Here is a 7,185-nt window from a genome sequence, read left to right as displayed (position 1 = left end):
TATTTCAAAGCTGCTTTTAACAGCACTAAAAGGAGCTGCCTTTATACCGCTATGTCTGAATTAAGTATCCCCTCAAAACTAATACGGCTGTGTAAACTGACATGGCGACTCTCTACCGTGCGATTTCTTCAATCTGAAGAAAATAATTCGAGCTGCAGAACTAAATAGAGAAGTACCACCTTCTATAAGAGTGTACAGCTGATGGCGTACGCCATTAATATTGATATCATTAGCCTCAGCAACCGTGCCGTTAGTTCGGCTTTCTCCAGACTGGATAAGCGAAGCAAATGTGTCTGGTAGTGAACGAGGAGGGAGGGGAGATGAAATGTCATCAAACAAATAGTCGTCGCACTAGCGACTTGGCTCTCACATCACTGTTGACAGTCATAACTTCGATAGTCGTCGATAATTATGTTTATCTTGTAAAGTCCTCTCTCAAAGAACAAAGACCAAATTCTATAAGTCACTCATTAACTCTTCTATTACCTTAAAGTCATCTCGTGACCTTTTATGTTATTTTTGCTTATACTTCATAAAAGACACAAAAATTTCAGATTTCCTTTTATGAAATTCCTGCATTTAGAGAAATTGCTTCGAAAAAGACCAAAATATTTTTTATCATTTTGTAAAAAGTTGGCACAATAAAAACTAACGTATCAGCTGTTTAAAGTGTCAAATGGAAGTTTTGCGGCATTTTCGCCAATTAATTTTGTAAAACGACAGACATTGTACATATATTTTTTAAAATGCAACGAAACCAAGCTCGGACTATTATCTGATTTAGCAGAGTTGTCGTATGGCAGAAAGCCAAAAACAGCAAACAATAATGGAAGACGTGGACATTTATGAGTGTAGTGATGTTGAGGACGATGGGAATGTATTAGAAGAATTGAAAATATTTGCTGAGGCTGATGTAAGTAACCATGTGCCTTTCAAAGGACAATGACGTTTAGTGGTCAACAGAGCCGACTGCAACCAATAACACTAGAGCCAGAACAGAAAATATAATACGACGACACCCCGGGGATACAGTTTATGCAGTTCACCGAATATCAAACACAAACGAATAGTTTGATTGTGTTTTTTTATTTTTTTTTCAAATAAAAAAAGTTATTTCAGAGTTCACCAACATTCAGGGCGCTAAAAAAATTGGAGAGAATAATAAACCAATTAGAACGTACTTCAAATGGTACATTTATATGTACTTGTTAAAGTATATACATATAATTTAGAATCTACATAGATACATACATACAACTAAACTTGCGTATATCGGTCGCAAGGAGAAAGTCTCCACAGTCTTTGGGATGAAGTTCATGGTCGACCAATATTTCGCGCTGTAATGTCACTAACATATGCCTGAGGTTCGATAACAGAGACAATCGCAGAGCCCGGAGAGTGATGAAAAATGGGCCGCTAACTTGCCGCTACTCTTTGTTCCGTATGAAAATGTAACAGCCAATGAAAGTTTTATTCCTTTCAAAGGCAGATGGCCATTCTTTATTTACATAACAAGTAAATCAAGTAAATGCAGGAAAAAGGCATGGATAGCTGCGGAATTTTGTCAAAATTTTCAAATATATTTGGGAAAAGATTTTGCAGATACGCTAACAGAGAGAAACCAAGACCAATGGGTAGTATTGGATCTAGTAAGTGGGTATGAAGGACGGAATATAACGACAGATAACTGTTTTACAACCCGAGATTCTTCTTAATTAACGTAGACACCGCTTACGCGATTATAGTTAACAGCGCGCCAGTCGTTTCTTCTTTTCGCTACGTGGCGCGAATTGGATATTCCAAGCGTAGCCAGGTCCTTCTCCTCCTGGTCTTTCCAACGAATTGGTCTTCCTCTTCCTTTGTTTCCTCCGGCAAGTACTGTGTCGAATACTTTCAGACCTGGACTGTTTTCAACCATTCGGACTACATGATCTAGCCAGCATCACAGCTGTCTCTAAATTCACTTAACTATGTCAATGTCGTTAGTCCAGTCATTATAGTAAGTTCACCTCGGTATACCCTACCATATGTAGGTTTTAAGACAACTTCAGGGTGTCAATATACAAGTATTTACAGACATATAAATGGGTATATCGAATTCCGAGATTCTTACCTAACTTAAGCTTAAATGACTGGACTACGTTGTATAACTCGTTCAGCTCAGCATTCCATCAAAAGCGATATTCACAGTTGCCAATGCACAAAGGATCATAAATCTTAAAAAGTGTCACACGTGATTTTAAGGTCGCCGACTGACCTAGTCAGTGTTTTGTAAGTGTATCCTAAAAAACCTTATGATTTTAGTTTTTTTCTAGTATTTCTTAATTTTACTGACTATAAATTGAGTTTAATTTTAACATTTCATAGTTTTATTGATACTTTTATTTTGTTAACATTTCTTAGATTTTTTGATTATAAATGATGATAACTTCCTGTATACGAGGGCTGCTATATATATTTCTGGCCTAATAATGAAAATTTGTATATTTATCAACGAAAATGGTTTTTTTTCGTGGGATTTGGCTCGTCTTGGAAGATCCACACGGTCGATTGCTGTTTTGTTTCGGGCTCATACGCATAGATCCATGATTCGTCACCTGTGACGATCTTATAAACGTCTTTTGAAGCACCGCGATCGTATTTTTTCAGCATTTCTTTACACCAATCCAGACGAGCATTTTTTTGAGTGATTGTCAAATTGTGCGGGATCCAACGAGAACAAACCTTTTTTACGGTCAGGTGTTCATGCAATATCGAATGTATGCTGGTGGGAGAAATGCATAGGCATGCCTCTATCTGACGGTATGTTACATGACGGTCTTGCATTATCAGTGCACGTACGGCATCGATGTTTTCTGGCACAATGGCTATTTTTGGACGACCTTCACGGAATTCGTCTTTGAGCGAGCGTCGGCCACGATTGAATTCATTGTACCAGTTTTTCACAGTGCTATAGGATGGTGCTTCATAGCCATACAAAGATTTTAGTTCATCGATGCACTCCTGTAGTGATAATCCACGTCGAAAGTTGTGAAAAATGATCGCACGAAAATGTTCACGAGTTAATTCCATTTTTTGCCGAGATGAATTTTTTAATTCCCTGTAAATAAAACAATTCACGATTAAATGACAAAACGTTCTGAGTGATGTTATGCTAAAAAATGTCAAACTTTCCAATGGAAATGTCAGATTGCACCTGGCAACACTTAGTGTTGCCTAGTCCAGAAATATATATAGCAGCCTATGTATTTGCTGTAATGTGTGTTAGAAACTGCTACCGTTGTACGATGATGAAGGCACACAGGTTTTACGACTGCTTTTCTCTTTTTTGGGACAACACCCGCAAAAATGCATGGCAGTTCTGCTTCTGTCCGTATATTTCGGATAATGTCAGCTGACAATTGATTTTTTGTAAGCGTTTTCTACGTGTTATTTAACTCTGAACAAGGTCTAGACCAAGATTTTCGAGAAAAAGCCTACGCTTATATGTTTTTGACGCGTGGTGGACTTCTGTCCATAAAACTTAGAGATTTAGCGCTGAGACGTCCACAATATTCATAAAATAGCTACGGGACAACGATTAATTTGTCTCTTGCATATGTATGTTTCTACTAATTGATGAATTGTGTCTACTCCAGCTTTTGTACAATTATAAACATCAATTATTTCCGGCAACTTCTTGGGACGGTTTTAATGTTATTGTCATGCTGCAAAGTACACAATACAGCAATCATTTTATACTTCTTAGGAATGTATTGAACACTGGTAACTTGTCCATCAAAGAAACGACTGCTTAGTAGTGGTAATCGTCTTTACTCCTGGTTAGTGCCACAAGCCGGCAAACGCGCTTATTACTTTTCACAGTGACCACCCATGTCAGTAACTTAAATTTTTTAGTCCTTGATAATTTATATTAATCTCACAATGCCCTGCTTCTTGTTTGTGTTATTTTTGAATATATCTAAATTTTTCATTTGCATGATATGTGCATCTTTATTATTTTGATTTCTCTGATTTTACTTTCAGTTAAAAGTATTTGTGTATGAACATGATAGACGACTGTGTTTTAAATAACAAAGTGGCCATTATTTTCCTCTTGTTGAGAATGTATAATTGCACCTGTACTCATATTGTCTACTTCATTTTGTCCTGTACCAATGATTTCTATATTTTCAGATTCCCCAGCGTCTGCATTTAATCGACTAAGACAATCGGCCAATGTATTCTCTTTTCCTTTAATATATGTATATGTATATCCTATGTTAATATCCTTTTCACTTAGTTGCAACCTGGGATTCATATCTTTCCTTTATGGTCTTGCATATAACTGCATAATTTAAAATTTTTCTTAAAATCGGAGTGACGGAAATGATGTGTCAATTAGAAGTCGTTGCAACATATAGAAAGCATCTATATGGTAAAATTTAGAAAAGTGGGCGTGGCCCTGCCCTCTAATAAGTTTAATGTGCATATCTCCTGAAACGCTTCAGCTACAACAACCAAATTCGCTTAGCACGAATACTTTATACAAGAACTCCTACCTATAGTCCGAAAATGGATGAAATCGGATGAAAATCCCGTTCACTCCCCATATAACGGTACTGTTTAAAACTACTAAAAGCGCGATAAATAAATATCGAAATGCCCAAGAAACACATATATTCTCCACCGATATGGTATGATAAGGATTTATTGGATGATAGGCGTGGCACTGCCTTCTTTTTGGTGAAATCCCATAACTCGATACCCGACTGACCGATTACAAAAATTTTTTTTTCATACATCTACATATATCACGTTGTGAAAAAGAGCGAAATGTGACAATTTTTTTTTTTTAATTCCACTTGATTCTTTTATTACCCAAATCAAGAAGCAATTAATATAACGAGATTAAACTTTGCACGAATAATGACTTTAGTGGATGTCACCTTGTGATCAAAAATGGTTCAAGTCCAACAAAAACTGTTCAAGCCCCTTGATTCCAATATTTGGATGCCAGTGCCTATTTCGGTCAATAATTGAAATTCAGGGATCGTACTCCTCTGACAATGGTATGTATGTCTGTATGTTAAAAATGGCTTAAATTAAGTCAATACTTCCCTGAGCCTCCATATACCCAATATAAAGATTTTCGAACATCTAGGTGACTGTATGCTGGATATATCGGCCAATATTTGAGTTATGTCAATAAAAATAACAGAGCATGTTTTACGCATAACTTTGCATAATGATATGGACGACATCGACGACATACTTATAGCACAATTTTAAATTCCACTTGGTTCTTCATTACTTAAAGTTGACTTTTTATCGAAAATATCGGCCAAGATAAGTCTTTTTGTATATTGTCAATAGAAGTTGCTGCAGTCATATATCTCCAGTGTTACCGATTACATTGTGTTGGAAAGGAGAGATTTCAAGCTTCATTTAACCAAAAAAAAATATGAAGTTGAAAAAAAGTTACAGCTGTTTTAAAATGAGTGAAAATAATGAAGAATTTCGCTATATTTTGAAATTTTTGTATAAAAAAGGGAAGAATACCATGCAAGCCACCAATGAAATTTGAAGTTTCAGTTTTATGCTGTATCAGTTCGTGTAGCACAGCCATGGTTCGCTCGCTTCCGTTATCGAAATTTCGATGCTAAAGATGTACTCGTACATCGCTCTGGTCAACCTATCGTTGAAAAAGTCGATGAAATTGTGGAAAAGATTGACCAGGATTGTCACATAAGCAGGCATGACATCGCTAAGGAACTTACATTCATCATCAAACAGTTTTGAGCCATTTAAAAAAGCTGGGTACAAAAAGAAGATCGATGTTTGGGTACCAAGTGCCAGTGAAAGATTTAATGGACCGAATTAACATCTGCGATTCTTTACTGAAACGAAATGAAATCGAACCATTTCTGAAGTGAATCGTAATAGGAAACGAAAACTGGATCAAATACGACAATAATGTGCGAAAAAGATCATGGTCAAAATGTGGTGAACCTCAAAAAATGGTCGCAAAGCCTCCAAGATTATACTAAGTGTTTGGTGGCATTGGAAAGGAATCATCCAATATGAGCTGCTCCAGCCTGGTCGATCGACAAATTGTACATTTTACTGTCAAAAACTGATCAGATTGAAGCAAGCAATCGAAAACAACGGCCATAAGTGATCAATAGAAAGGGCTTCGTCTTTCATCAGACCACACACATCTGACTTTGACAAAAACTAGGAGAGCTTGGCTGGGAAGTTATGATGCATCCACCGTATAGCTCTGACTTTGCACCATCGAACTACCATTTGTTTCGGTCAATGCAGAACTCCCTAAATGGAGTAAAGTTGACTTCAACAGAAGCCTGTGTAATTTACTTGACACAGTTCTTCGCCGAGAAACCAGAAAAGTGATGGAATAATGTAATCCTGATATTAGTTATATAGGGGCCAGGCCAACTTTTCGCTCAAATTTATCTATTTTGGTCACAAAGATACTCTGGCCTATTTAGTTATTTATACAGCGATTAGTACTTTTTAACAGTACTGTTGTATGGGGAGTGAGGGAGGTTATCCTCCGATTTCCAGTTTCAGACTGTCGGTAGAAGTTCTTATAAGATTTGAACTTTACAAATTTGGTTGTTGTAGCTTACGTGGCTTAGGAGGTACATAAATATGTACATTAAACTTGTTAGAGGGCGGGGCCACGCCCACTTTTTGAAATTACAGTTTTATATCTTAATTTAGATCTTATTTATGGCACATTATGAGTTTTCGGTCCATGGCGATTTGTGGGCTTGGCAGTTTTCCGATTACGCCCATCTACGAACTCGAACTTTGTTTTGTACTAAGGAACCCTTATACCAAGTTTTGTCGAGATATCTTAAGTTTTAATCAAGTTACAGGTTGCACGGACGGACAGACAGCAAGTCAAGCGGATTTCAACTTTTATCGCCATCCTGAACATTTATATATACATAACCCTATATCTATCTCACTTAGTTTTAGGTGATACGTACAAACGGTGGGTCGGCTTTAGTATACCGTCCCAGGATTTCGGGAATAAAATGGGTATGGTTGGATAGAGAAGATTCTCCAGATAGTTTTCGAGATATTCGCGTTTAAAGTTGAAAATTTGCAATATTTTAATTACATATTTTCTATATATAAAATTAAATTTGCACTTATGTTTTTCATTTTCATATA

This window comes from Bactrocera dorsalis, chromosome 2, assembly GCF_023373825.1.
Source record: "Bactrocera dorsalis isolate Fly_Bdor chromosome 2, ASM2337382v1, whole genome shotgun sequence".
Lineage (NCBI taxonomy): Eukaryota > Metazoa > Arthropoda > Insecta > Diptera > Tephritidae > Bactrocera > Bactrocera dorsalis.
This window is presented reverse-complemented; position numbering follows the sequence as displayed.